Source organism: Tetrao urogallus, assembly GCF_951394365.1.
Source record: "Tetrao urogallus genome assembly, chromosome: 1".
In the NCBI taxonomy this organism is placed as follows: domain Eukaryota; kingdom Metazoa; phylum Chordata; class Aves; order Galliformes; family Phasianidae; genus Tetrao; species Tetrao urogallus.
Window position 1 is genome coordinate 152,033,234 of NC_136813.1, and position 16,141 is coordinate 152,049,374.

The following is a 16,141-nucleotide window of genomic DNA, read 5'->3' on the forward strand; positions in this document are numbered from 1 at the left end:
CCTAAAATCGAAACCAAATATTGAGTTTCTGGTTGAAAACACAATATTGCTTCCTTTCTTCTCTCTTTTTTTTTTTCTTTTAATTTTTTTTTTTTTTTTAAGTTTATCTTCAATTTCAATTAGAAAAAATGAATAAATACAACCAGGGAACATATTTCTGACTTCCCAGTTTTTCTCACAGTGCTAGCTTGGTTCCAGCACCTTAATGAAAGGCCATTTATTTGCTTGTTTTCATTGCTTGGGAAAATATTTGCACATCAGTAAGATATCTGTGAATTCTCTTAATATCTACATTCTGGTTTGATGCAACATGTCAACAGTGTTATGCAGTTTTGCAATTTTTGAATAGATTTAGTTAAATATGAATCAAATCATGATATAAAAAGAGAGTATCCATAGAAACTTGAAATATGCTATGGTGGAGGTTAGAGTTAAATGCTAACAAATAATAGACCTAAAAACAGTCAGATTTTTAGGTCTATTGTCAGGAGGCCCAACACTGAAAATATTCTCACAATTTGACCTGATTGCAGTACAAAGACTAACTTTACTGGACTAACATGTGAAACATCTGTAGCAGAATTGGTTTAGGATCACCCTGAATAAGAAGAATAAATACGCTTGCTATAATTTTAACTGATAAAATGGAAGTACAGTCCTTGATACAGAACTCTTTCTATGTATTGAGCTGTTCCACAAATCAGTAATGTTTGAATTCTGAGATCCATACTAAGCCCATCTCCTTCTCCCATAAAACTACACACCAAAATTAATTACCTCCCTTCCCTTCCCTTCCCTTCCCTTCCCTTCCCTTCCCTTCCCTTCCCTTCCCTTCCCTTCCCTTCCCTTCCCTTCCCTTCCCTTCCCTTCCCTTCCCTTCCCTTCCCTTCCCTTCCCTTCCCTTCCCTTCCCTTCCCTTCCCTTCCCTTCCCTTCCCTTCCCTTCCCTTCCCTTCCCTTCCCTTCCCTTCCCTTCCCTTCCCTTCCCTTCCCTTCCCTTCCCTTCCCTTCCCTTCCCTTCCCTTCCCTTCCCTTCCCTTCCCTTCCCTTCCCTTCCCCTCTCTTCCGTTCAGCTTTCCCTTCAGCTTTCCCTTCCCTTCAGCTTTCCCTCCCTGGACTCTTCATTTCTGTTCATCAAGGATGGAAGTTCTGCCAAACCAACCAGCCATCTTTGAGCTTAAAATAAGGTGTAGTGAAATAGGAATCAAACATATTATAATATTATTTTTTTCTACATTTTATAAATTCTAGAATTGTATTTTTCCCAAGTTTTTTCCTTAGAAAATACTTTATCAGTGTCTTCTTTCTTAAATTTGTTCTGTTAGCCAGGTACTAAAATTGTTTTGTGCTGCCTTTGTGTTTATTTGATTCCAAACCTGAAATCTGTTCTATGAATTCCATAGTGCACTCTAACTTAATTTACTTTTACTAACATCTGGTACAATGGAAGCATGGAGGATCTGACAAATGATGCCAGCTTTCCAATTCCATGAGGGAGGACCAAGTGGGTTCAAACTGAAACAAAGTTAGGGAAAGGCATCCATCTATCTCTAACATATTTAGACAGGGATATCTAGAGCATGAAGAATATGTAGGTTCCTTAGAGTGGTGACATAGGGATTGAAAAGAAGAAAAAGAGTGCTTTGGAAGATTTATGTGGCAATTTAGTTCAAGCTCTGATTATCTGTATTGAGCAGATACCATTTTATGAGAGAACCTAAAAATGGATAGAAGAAAGATGAACTAAGCTCACAGACAGAAAGAAAGGCAAATATACGTCCCATCTTTCAGAGACCTCTGATTTGATGCTGACTAAAGAACGCACTGCAACTGAGAATAACTCTTAGTAGTTATGGAAAGAGGTAACTTGTCTGATTCATTTGCCTACAAAGCATTTTAGAACAGAGTGATTTCAAAAAACTCTGTGTCTAATGTCCCGTTAAAATATAAACCACTGTTTGTTGAACACAAAATTCAGAAACCCTAGGCACTGGTTTTTTTTTTTCCACCAGAGCTAAATCTGATATCCAATTTAATACCTATGAAAGTGTTTGATGAATTATTTAACAGATCAATTTTTTCCAGTCCCATGAGGAAAAGTCACCATTCAGCTAAAGATAAGCATAATCATAAATTAACGAAAGATGTGAGAGGTTGCCATCCTCTTTTGTTACTAAAAAACTGCTACTTCCAATGTACGTGGACATATCATGTTGACATTCTGAGATGCACGGCTTGGCTCCTTTGCCTTACACCATCACAATGCCTCCAGAAACAAACTTAGTACAGAATAGAGAAACAGGAACCTTCTGCTATTAATGATTAAAGCCAGAGGAAATCAGAAACGCCAAAATGAGGCCTTTTTTGCTGAAAGTGTTTTTGTTATGAAGGGGAAGACTTATCAGATATGTTAATGAGTGGACACAAATGATCATTCTGAGAAAATGGGTCATAAGGCTAATCTTCCATGTACCAGACAAAATAGTGGTTTTCTTAATGTTTGCTACTGTTTAAAATCAGTAGTTTAATATTTTGTGAAACTGCAAGTTCCTGATTTCTGGTTAACAGTTAACGTAACTTACATCATGAGCTGGCACTTACTGACTCAGAACATTTCTGATTTTTTTCATTCGATTAATACAAGAAATTGAATTTTCTTTTGGAAAAATATGTCCTTTATTTTCAGATTCTTAATCTGAAGAGGATTTCAATATCTAAACATTAATAATAAAATGAATAATAAAAGTTGATTATATCTTACACATAAGATAGAAAAAATGCCATTTTCATAATTAGTGTTATGTAAATATGAGTAGCTCTTACGAATCACTTAACAATTGATGGCGATTGAGTCATGCTAAAAACAAACAAGCAAAAAAGTATCCAAACATAGAACATTTATTCAGTAAATTGAAATACAAGCTTGAAAACGGAAAAGTTTGATCTTCATCTCTCAAAGGACACATTTTAGCTTTTTTTTTTTTTTTTTTTTTTTTTTTTTTTTTTTTTTTTTGTAAGTAAGCATGAAGTTTTATTAAATGTTTACCTTGGACACAGATTACTTGCATATCTTTTGTTCCCCCTAATCTTTTGAAGTACTCACCTCTTAAGAAGGCAAGGGTGGAAGTGCAGTATAATATATTTGAGATACTTTATCCTAAAGTACAAAACTCAGGAAAGAAAGAAATGTATTTCAGCAACAACATGAAATACTGTGCAAATACCTACTTAAGATAACCTTTCAGAGAAAATACCTTCTGAGATTGCTATATTCATTCCAGGAGAAGAGAACATATCCTATTAGTCATATATATTTCCCAATATTTCTTGATGATAACTTAAAATCCTTTTCATGTTGCTGTTTAGGGTGATAACTCCAAATCAAATATTTGCAACTTGCAGCTGAACTGAGCATGAGATGCTGTAAAACAATAATGCTATTATAATATTAGATCCCATACGTGAATCCTGGAGTATAAATCATCCTATTTTGTATGCAGAAGTCAAAAATCAAATTGTAATCCTTGGCTTCACTGCACTAAATCATAAAGATATTCTGAAACACCTCTGCAGTTTAAGCCTAAGATTTTCAAATCTAAAATACATCTTTTCTTGTTTGTGAAAAAGATGTTCATGACTATTCTTGGTTAAAATACCAATACCACTATACCATGCATGTTCAATCCATGGCACACAGGCTGCATGTGATCTGGCACAGCTCAGAGTGTGAAAGTCAAATACCCCATCAATTTTTATTGCTCTCTTTTTATATGTTTTAATTAAAAAATAAATAAAAATTAAGTTTGTTACTTTACATGCGTTCACTATATTACACATTTTGTGAGAGCTGCTCTGAAAGTAATTCCTCCTATGTTATTATGTTGTCTCACCATATTAGAGGCAGATGTTGGTGGTATGGCAGCAGAGGCTGAAACTTCCTGCCAGTATTCCATTACATTTTGTTGCCATGCAGCAGATGCAATCTGCAAAATGCAGAGAGGCAATCTGACAGAATGGTGTCTAATACAAAAGTGCATATTGAACAAAGTTATGGAATTGAATTCCTCCATGTGGAAAAAAATGCATTCACTGGCATTTATTGACACTTGCTGAACACTCTAGGAAACCAAACAGTGGATGTGAGCACAATGAGATGGTGGGTGGTATGTTTCAGCAGTGGTGACAGCCAGTGGGTCACTTCTGCTGGTACAGATTTTTACAGCCATGACACGTCAGTTGTTGTTCATCACTAGCAAAAAAGCATAGCTAGTGGTGGTAACTATGTTAAAAAAATAGTATTTTGTAGCAGAAAATTTGCTCTATCAAACAATGTTTTTGTTATCTTTGTTTCTGTTGTCGTTTCATGGAAATAAATAGAAGGTATCACTTTTGGAGTGATCTATGTACTTGCACCCCATGACAATTTTTCTTCACTCAGTACACCTCAGACAAGTCAAAAGGCTGGATACTCATACATCATTTTCCTGAGTTCCTAAGTACTATCATTATTTACCACAAGGTTTAAGTATAGTCATTAATTGAGTTTTACAGATAACTTCACACACCTTTATATGTTAAGGAGATTTTGTTGCATGGCTCACTTCACAATTCACAAATAAAACAGTGTAACTATCCATGAAGAAACTTATGCTATCTGCTATGTCCTACACAGAGGCAGATTTTATACAGCTGGCCAATCCTGACAGAAAGTTATCCAAATCACAATAAAAAGTTAATCTAATTGAAGTTAGCTATTTCCATCTATTACAGTAATAAGGAACTTTTTTGAAATAGATGAGTGCTGGACCATGCCTATGGATAGTATAAGAAAGACAATGTATTTGCCTCTGTAGCTCTTGACATTCTGCATAATGAACAGTTGCTGCAACTCCTGTCAGAAACAACAGTAACTGTAACATGTTCTGAATCTTCCCTGCAGAGATGTATCCCCACTGTGAGTTTTAGCTCACCTGTCTGGTTGTCTGCATCTTAACTAGCTGCGTAGACTGCCATAAAATGAAACAAAACAGGTGCTTATGTAGGTTGATTCATCTGATCCTAATGCATGCCTCAAATAGACTCTCCATTTTCTCAGAAGTATTTCTCCTGGTTCACTACACTCCATTTAAAAGGAGTATCTGTGTATATTTCTAAAGTATGCATCTAATTCATTCAATCAGCAAAAAATAGTAAATTATAGTTTCATTTTTTCCCCCTTTCCAATGAAAATCTACATGGGTAAATGTCTTCTCATTCTTTTCAAAATCTATATTCTCTGACAGGTAAAATGATTAGATGGCCTTGACAAAAAATACTAGTCATACAGAGATGAGTCACAGTTTTGCTTACCGTTTGTAATGATTCTCTGGGACTTAGATGAAATCAGTGAAGAGTATCTCTGAGATTACATAGATGATATTTAAGAATTATAGTAATAAAAATGTTTTTATATAGTTCACATTTAACGTCTAATGGCACAGAGTCACAGAGCCATGAAGCACAATACTATTCTGTGATCGAGGGATCAAGATTCATTTACACTACCCATAAGATTTTACAGTGAAATACAGCTGCTGTGCCTCAGTTAGAGATAAATGATTCCCTTCTAGCCAATACTGCTGGTGGTAAAGAGACATAAAGCTTTCAAGCTTTCTTGGCATCTTCTAAGAAGTTGTCTTACGTAAACAAAATTAGCCCCTCATAGTAAGTACAGATAGTACGAGAAAATTTCAATTTTTCTTTTGTCCTCCTTAATTCCATTTCCAGCTTTATTTTCATCCTCCAAGCACACACAAAAAATAAATAATCAATTCAGTTTTAGTATAAAAGCTCTGCAAGTCAAGAACTGTGCAACTGTGCAAGAACTGTTCCTCAGTAAATCAGTCCTACCTATGTTTGATATTCATTTTTCAATACATATGGATTAGAAAATAAAAAAATATGATTTTTTAATTGTTTTGTGAGAAGCAAAGTTTAGTTGATTCAAAATGAGAAGTTAGTTTACTTACACAGAACCCAGACATATATTGAACTGATTATACAGTACGTTCCAGATTTGTAATGATCCTACGGGTGCCTGACAAGACTTATCTGTCTCAATATGTCTAAGTATAATAATCTAAATAAGAGCATTGATTTTCATGATTAAAATAGAGTAATGCATTTGAGAATATGTAAACTTAGAAAATGCTGTGTAGTAACAAAACTTGTAACAAAAACAGTTGATAAACATAAAAAAATATTTTTTATCTGGATTTCTATTTAATGCTATGTATTTATTACCAACAAAAAATTAATTAAAAAAAATCTCGTTGATTTTTGACCACATAAGTTTTAAGTTTATTCACCAGAATAACCTGAAATTTAAGAATTTTATGCACATACTTTTTTTGCCTTCTTCCTTTTGTCTTTTCCATTTGTTTTTTTACATGAGGCACCAGCTATATAGAATAACTGAAATAAAAATCCACATTCAGTCATGTTATTTGAATGAATAACTGCTAAAACTGCTAACAGATTTTGATTTGGTGTACAAGTTTTACACCAAATTGTAGATTGGTTAATCTATTTGAGAAAAAATGTATTGTAGATTGCATACATTTATATTGGGTATTTTTAGGTGGACAGTTTATTTACTACACTGGAAAAAAAAATGCAATCTGTAGTAGGCTTGCTGGGTAACATTAATTTTTAATGTTGACTATTGAAACTAAACAAGAAATTGAGACTGGAAACAAGAACAAAACTAAGGTAGTTCTACCTTCTGTTTTTCCTCTTTCTCATCTTAACTCCAGTTGCATTGATTGTTTTAATTACTTTTTATTTTCAGTTTGTAATATTAAATAATGTAGCTACTGTAGTTTTCTCTATAATTTATTTTTACAAATCTTTTGTAAATCCTTGTTATTTTTTCTATTTCTTACAATAACAGCACTGAATTGTAGATAGTTTTTAAACATTTCAGTAGCCAGTAGAAAATACAGCTTAATGGTTTATGCCAATGCTTCAAGGTAAGCAGAACTTGTTATCTGGAGAGGAAAATGCCAAAATTCATTCTATGACTGGACTCAAAAATAAATACATCAGTATATCATTTCAATACAAATATTCTTATGTTGTATGTGTCATGGGTCACATTTGTAAATTATCACACTATTGGAAGTTCAAAGACATCAGCATGTAAGCCAAAGGACATAAAACATACTATGTTTATTAATATTGCTTGAATTTTAACTTTTGAAAAGGTAAACTGCTTCACTTCCTTGAAAAAAATGCCATTTTTCATCCTTTCCTCAGTAAAATAATGCAGATATTTTTTCTGTTCCTAAGATGTCACTTACATTTTCTAAATAGAATTTTACTTCTGATGATTTCACTCCACTCATACTCAGCAATGTAGCTCCATTTGGGGATTGATTACTATATCTACTTTTTAAGGATTTGTGTAAACTGATCTTTACCATTTTCCTGACTTTTTCTGACACTACTATATTAACACTGATGTATGGTTAATATTTTTTTTCTGTAGAGAAAATTAAAGTATGTCATAATGACAGAAAAATATCATGTCATTTCTCCACTGATTTACTTAAAAATAGGACTGGCTATATCATGTAGTTACAATATACAATTAACTGGATCAGCAACAGATTTAGAGACTATTTGTTGCATACATAAATTCCAGGTGAACATTGTCAGAAAAAAACTTAGAATTTCTATTGCTGAACACAACTATTTTGTGCATGCATACAGGGATACATTATACAGGAATGCAGAGACACAAATGAAAGATAGATACATATGTACAGACCAATGTGCATCCATCCATCCATACATGTGTCCATACATAGATTCAAAACACTGACACTCGTTCTTCAAATCAAGTGGAAAAAAATGAAAAAAATCTGTTCTACAACCTGACAGTTCTCATGCATGCAGTGACGTTTGTGATAGTATTTGTATGTCTATAAGACAGTATGAATAGCACAGAGTACTTCAAATAAGTTATTTTGGTATGGTCTACAAAACAGGTATACTACAATTGTAAGAGCTACATCACGTGATTTATTTGCTTGACCAAGCTGATCTTTCTAAGGTAAAAAAGGTTCATCACTGAACACTTTTATAGTTAAAAATTGATTCGTATCCCAAAGTTATTTTTGTTATGCTGTCATATTTCTAAGTCAACTGAAGTCTGTGTGTTTGGTTTTGTTTTGTTTGTTTGTTTTTTTATTTTGATTTTAAACAAGATAAAAGGATTGTAAGATGCAAAATACACACTATTTAGTATTTATGAATGAATTCACCTTACACTGTAAGGTAAATCTTCCAAACTGCTGTGCCTCAGAAGAACTTAGAAGAATAGAGATTAGCACATAATTGGCAGTTAGCTTGACATGCTTCTTGTTTTGTTTTGTTTTCTTTTGTTGTGTTAAAAAAAAAGTCGTGAGAAAGGGACAAAAACCTCTCATAGAAAAAGATTTCTTTTCTTGTATAGCCTCTCAAACACATACTCTGAGAGTGTCATTAGAAAATATAGGAAAATGCTTCAGGAAAAGAATTACTAGGTTAAGCTAATAAACAAATTTACACAGTTAGTGTGATTCTCTCACAGCTTAGAAACTCTTGCTTGTTCTTTTTACATTGTACCTTGTCTTGTTTCAAGTCCATTCTAATAAAAATTAATATTTCCAAATGGGTTCTGATTGTTCTACTATTCTCACTGTAAATACATGGCCAGTGGTAGCCCAGCATAGTTTTCAATGAAACTTCGAAGCACATTGTGTCATAGAATCACAGAAACACAAAATCAGAAATCATAGAATAGCTTGGGTTGGAAGGGGTCTCAAAGATCATCTAGTTCCAGTCCCTGCCATGAGCAGGGTTACCAGCCACTAATCAAGCACCTCAGAGCCCCATCCAATCTGACCCTCCAGGGATGGAGCATGCATGGAAATAATGTGGAGGCTTCTGGGAAATGCAATTCATTCAAATGTATATTCCTCTTGGAGAGTCAGAATTCATTTGAAACTACTGAGCAGAAATCACAGCTCCGCAGTGCACTCTCTCTACATTCATCAATGCCTATTGCATGATGTTATGGTATGGACTACTGATAAAATCTGAGCAATATGCCATTAATAAAGATGTTAAAGATGACTGAGCAACATCGCTCATGACCAGCCTCCACCTTGACACAGAGCCACTGACCACAATCCTCTGGCTGTAACCATCCAACTAATTCCTTATCCACTGAACAGTCCACTCTTCAAATGCATATCTCTTCAACTTAGAGATAAAGCTGTAGTGTGGGACCATTGAAAAAGGCCTTTTAGAAGTTGAGGTAGACTATGTACATCAGATTTTGAACCCCTAACACACACACTTAGTTGATCCCATTCAAACATCAGACATTTTTTTCTGTTCTACCTGTACAGTCTTGTAGCCACATGATTTCCTAATGATTTAAAATTTCTAACTCACATTGATCCTACCTCCTGCTGCCCTTCACTACATCCTTGGAGATCAGCATTCTCCTCTTAACTACATTAGTCATTCATTACTAACACTGTAAAAGTCCTGAAATCCTAGAAGTCTCTTTTTTCATTTCTGTTCTCTCACTATTAATAGATAATTCCCAGCTGCTATTTCATTTTTTTTTTCTGTCATGAAAGCTGTAACTACATGATTAAAATGGTATGCAGCTCTAAAACTACTATCAATTATACTAATTAAGGTCAAATAGAATAGAACAGCACTCTTTGTGGAAAATACTGTAGGCAATATAAACGTTGATTAATTTAAGGGCATCAAATGTACATATTACAGTTGCTACAAAACTTATTATTAATTATTTCTTGGCAGTTTCTTGTAATGTCATTTATAGAACTATAAATTTTCTCTTTATCTCCTAAAACAGAAAATGCTTTTGGATTTATCTATTTATTTATCTATTTTAATATGGGCAGATAAAAGTGACCTCTTATTAGAAAATTCATTTTCTTGAGTTTTGCTTGTACTTAAGGGAAGTTAGCTGTGAATTTTCAACATTTACCTTTCTCACACAGACTTTTCAAGCCCAGGAGAGCTTGAAGTAACTAATATTTATATCCTCTAGCTAAATATCAAATCAAGTTTTACAAAGGAAAATGAATGTCCATTCTCATCAACAGTCCCTCCTAGTGCTGTCCCTCTGGCAGACTCAAAGTGTGAGCTGATGCTTGTGGGAAATGAGCATTTATATTCTAAGAATATTTTTGAATAAAATTTTTCTGGTTTTCTTTCTGTTTTTCAAACAGGCAAAATATTTTCATTCTGAGTGAGGAAGCAGAGGCTGAACTTTGGCTCAAAGAGTCAAAAAACAGAAATAAACAAACAAGCAAAAAAAAAAAAAACCACCAGAAATTTCCCCAAAACAATTACATTTCAAATGACTTATTCAAAAAGTGACAATATTTTCATCTCTTTACCAACTCTATCTTTGCAGCAGTATATTTCCTACTAATTAATAAATTAATCTTTCCTAGTAAATATTCATGCTGTTTAAGCAGTAGGGAATCCAGTGCTGATATTGTATTGCTTTCCTGATTTTTGACTGTGGAGCTCCTGAAGGAAGATGAAAAAAAAAAAAAAGAAAAAAGAAAAGTCACAGAGAATTGGTATTCCCAGAGAATATCATTCTCAAACACATATAATCTTGATGAACATTCCTTTGGGTATCATGTATCATACTGTGGACATTTCCAAGACCAGAATACTTCGTAGCACAAAGGAGGGGAATACCATGTGGTAATCCTTTCTTTTTATGCTTGGGAACGACAATCATCAGTATATTACAAGTGCCTCTTCTAACTAGTGCTTCAAGGTATTGAATAATGCATGCAAAAAGGGAATGAGGGTGAAGGTTTGAAAGAGCTGCTCAAGAGAATAAGAGTTCACAGGCAACATCAGTGACCCACTGTAACACACTACAGTCAAACTACTCAGTAGTTCAATTATTTAGACTAGATTGGCGTTGTAATTAAAAGCAGTTATTAATCTCCCTGATTAAATTACTTTATATAAAAAAATCTTAATGCACATGGCAATTTCATTAAAATATTTTTAACTATCACCAATTCTAAAACATTTCATTATCTTACATATTTCTTACAAATGACCTCAAAACGACCTACAGGGATGTACACTTGTAAGAGACATTTTGGTAAGCAGTGAAAGCTTTAAAAAAAATTTGACATAGACTCAATTAACGTGCAAAGACAGAAATGTTTTTAAATAAACAGAGCTGCAGCAGGTTAAAGCTGTTGGAGATCTGGCCTCAAGTAACTTGAAGATTATATTTGACAGTCTGTTATTGATTATGTGTTCCTTATTATCTTGAAGCAAGGCTCAATAAAACAACTGGAATTTTTAACACTCACTTAATAGATTCAGTATCAGGCACTTCATTTGATTGGGCTTCTTTCTCATTTATTTTTGCCAATATCTTTGTTCATTATGTAAAAGTTTCGGTTCAATTCTAGTCAGGAATCATCTAGAAAAGTGTAGTCTAATAGCGATCTTATGAAAAAAAATCATTTCAAAAATGCAAGTCTTAGTCACATTTTATATTTCTGTCATGCCAGAGATGACATTTCCTACTTATTTGTGGAGGATATTTTATGAACAGGATTCACATGGCACCCGACAAAATGACTGGCAGGGAGAACTAAGCACTAGAATTTGACCAAAAGATCCAAATATCTTCTCAAGAGCCTGAAATAAGAATTAATCAAACATTTCCACCATGTCATTTAATAGAGACATAGAATTTACCAGCACTTTTCAGTGCTTACTCTAAGCCCTTTTTATTCCAAGTGCAAAACATAGTTGATTTGTGCTAATAACTGTATGCGAAATGAATGAATAATGACAATAACAATGCATCAATCTTGCAAGCAAGAATAATGCAGATAATATCAAGATTTTATTATACTTTTCAAGAAATAATTTAAATAAACTTTGAAAGTTCATGCTAGCCAGATCATTTATTTGTTTGCTTGCTTGTTTGTTTATCTCCAGGATATTCTACTGGACTGTGTATATTTGTGATTTGCTTATGAATAAACTGGGGAAATCTATAGTGAGAAATTTCATCCATAGCACATTGGTAATTTAAAGACTTCGGTTAGTATTAGATGATTCATAGACTTTTTTCCCATTGCAACAGGGATGAGTTATAGACTTCAAATTTGTGCTCAGAGAGTGTGTCAGAGGAAAAGAAATACTCAGAGTACAGATTATTGGAATGAAAACAGGCAAAAATGCAAATAAAGATATTTTAAATATTAAGGAATTATAAGATGACAAAAGGACAATGAGGAGAAAAAAAAATTCTAATGCACTACAAAGTAAATATTTTAAAAGACAGTTTTTCTTATGCTGTTACTGTTTTAAAACTTAACTGAGACCAAGGAACAAGGCTAGGAAATTATAATAAAGAATGATAATATTTTAATTAAAAAAATGGAAACCGTTAATTTTATTAAAGGAGCTGAGTCTTCAGGGTTTACTAGTTCAGGACACAGAAAGCACAGAGATGTGAAGATTACTGTCTTAAATTAAAGAAAGTTAACAAAGGTCATACAGATTATTAATTTCAGAAGAGAAGAGATAAGATGGGATTCAAACATTATTAATTTTGTCTGAAGCAGATGAAATGGAGTATGCAGTTCATTAATTTCTAGGAAAAAGAAAATAGATATTTATTTAATTTTGCAATTTATGGCAGAAAATTAAATAATGTGACTACTTATTATTAACCAAAAGTGAAATTTTAATCATAAGGTATAGTTTAGAATAAATTTGAGCTTTTATTCAGATTAAAGAAAATAGCAAGGCAAATGTGATAGTCTAAGTCTTATTTTTGCTTATGGGGGGAATAGTCTATAAAATACGTATCTACAACAGTCTGACAACAGTCTATGATAATACAGTAGTTAGTGCTCAGATTATTTTAAGCTTCTTCACAATTACGTTGATAACATAGGTACAAAGTTCAGGGGCCCCATGGTATAAATAACCAAAGTAAAATATAATTTTTCTGAAGAGTAGAAAAAGCGTTGACATAGCAAAATGTATGGGACTGTACATAATTTTTTTTTTCTTTAAGTCTAAGATATGCTTTAAATAAGAAGCAGAAAAAAGTTACTTCACAAAACTAATTAGAAGAAGACCGTACATGAATTAATATTAAAATAGTGTATTATTTCATGTGCATAATAAGAATACTGCTTAGTATCATAGAACCAGATTAAAGGTTAAAAAATTATAAGTGTAGTCTGATATTATACAAATAGATATTAAGGTACAAAAATAAACTCTTGATGTAGCCTTCAGAAATAAGCAATGTAAGAGAAATAACTATGGCAAAGGTGTAGCATAAGGTGTAACTCCTGTCACTGCTTTGGAATTTCTCTCAGAGTTCTGTTCTGAAAGCACGGATTTTTAGTTTCATGCAAAGTGAACATTCTTCTCCATCTGTCCCTATACCTATTTCAGCAAATGAAAAAAAATATAAATGTTGGCACTTGTTTTCACACACACACACACACACAAAAGATTTATAATAATCTCAGCCTTAAACATTCATGGTTGCAAAGTAAACACATTAAGTAGGAGTTCTAGCTGAGTTCTAGCTTAGAAAGACCACATACTCTCTCAATTCTGCTGATGAAAATGACTATATGCAATTTCTTTTTTTTAGGTGCATTTAAGGTAGTATAGAGACGTTTTATTGATCACCATCCTTCATGCACTTCATATTCACTGACCTTCTCCAGAATTACAACAATTGAGATTATTTAGCTTACAGTGTAGTCTTCAAAGATGTATCACAAATAGAAAGAAGTAAAACATACCCTTTACAAAGCATTTTTAAAAATGACTTGTCTGTTAGGATAGTAGCATAAAATATGCTATCACTTTCATTCCCTCCACTAGTCTTTGAAAGGAAATTATTCACTATATTGAGTTAAAAAATAATACTTTTATTTATTTATTTATTTATTTATTTATTTATTTAAAAGGAGTTTAAAAAACAGTGCCAAAGTATAATTTGCTAGTACAAGTTTTTGCACAGTTCAGAATTAACAAGTCCCATTGCTTGCTAAGAACTGGTCTCCCTGACATTACAAGAATGTACAGTAAATAGTCCGTATTTGATCTTCATATTTTTTAGAACATGAGATAAAATCTGTTGTCCCTAGAAATAGGTTTTAGGCTCAAATACTTACTCATCACATAATTACATTGCTTCATGCCACATTTGGAGTAGATGATGAGCGAAATGCATATATTAAGGTATATTTGTGGAGGAAGAAAGGTTTCTGCTCACAGAGTAAGGATGGACTAAAGGATGTAAGAGCTTATTTTAACAAGAAAAAAAAATTAATTCTGAGTAATATAAAGGTGTTATTTCACCACAGTAAAAAAATAAAATCAATTCTAAAAACATCCAGTGACACCTTATATGATGGCATTGGGTATCAGAGACATTTGCAGAGGAGTGCAGAGAAGTTGTATTACTGGAGACCTTTGCTTAGGGTAAAATGTCTGTCCTGAAGACCTTGGGAAAAGAGAGTGTATATCTCATGTAAGTACTGTGCATAACTCATGCTCCTAGGAAAGAATAAACTACATTTATTGGTAGATGTTCAGATACCCTTGGTATTCTCAAATAATATTAAACAACTCTACATAGACAACAATAATTCTCCATAGATACCTAGAGTTTACTTCTAGGCTTCAGTGATTACACTGATTATCTTTGCTTTGGTTGTCTAGTTCACTAGACACTTAAGACACCTAGAAACTTAAGCTTGTACATGTTAACATAAAACTGAGTCCCATATGCAGCAAGGCAATGCCATTTAAAATCATCCAGATAGATTTAAATCAAGAAAGATTTAATCTAGTAGACTAATTGAAAATTCACCATAAATCAAAAGATTCTTTATCTTTCGTAGAATGGTTTGTCTAGATTTAATTACAGCAACTGTTCAGAAACCTAGGTCATTATCATTTTAATAGACTATGCTTACTAAAGTAATAGTGTTATATCCTGGATACATGTAGGTTGCTCCACAAATAATGTCTCCTATTTATTTCTGTGGAAATGACAACAGACACAAAGAGCATAATAACATTATTTGATAGATCAAATTCTCATCTACAAAATGCTATTTTTCAACATAGTCACCATTAGCTATGCATTTTTCGTCAGCGGTGAACTATACTTAGCAAGCCATGCTCATAAATATCTGCATGGCTATATGGAATGTAGTTTGTTTCTTGCGTCGCTGTTGCCACTGCTGAAATGCATCACCCATTGCATCTCTATGCTCACACCCACTGTTTGGTCTCCATAAATGTTCAACAAGCATCGATGAATGTCAGTCGTTGCCATTTTTCCCACATGGAGGGATTCAATTACACATCTTTGTTTCATATGCACTTCCATGTAAGACTTCCAATTTGCCAGACTGCCCCTCTGCTGCCACCTGTCACATGGCAACAAACTTTACCGGAATATTGGCAGGAAGGTCCGAAGTCCAGCTTCTACTGCCATATGACTAGCATCTACCTCTGATGTTGCGGGATAACACAATAAAACAGGAGGCATTATTTTCAGAGCAGCACTCATAGTTTTCAATCTAGAACAGTGCCTTACAGAATATTAATTCTAAAGAAGTTAACCCTTCAAGAGCATAAACTTAGCGTTATACCATTCAAATGCTATCTGCAGTGTCAGAAAATTTTATCAGAATTACAGAATCACAGAATGGCCAGGATTGGAAGGGACCTCAAGGATCATAAATCTCCAACCCACCTGCCACATGCAGGGCCACCAACCACCCCACTTAATACTAGACCATGCTGCCTATGGCCCCATCCAGTCTGGCCTTGAGCAGTTCTAGGGACAGGGCATCCACAACCCCTCTGGGCAGTACCTCACCACTGTCATGGTAAACAACTTCTCACTGACATCCAACCTACGTCTTCCCTCCCTCAACTTAAAAGAATTTCCCCTTGTCCTGCAGTTATTTGCCCTTCTGAAGAGTTGATTCCCCTCCTCTTTGTAGGTTCCATTTAGGTACTGAAAG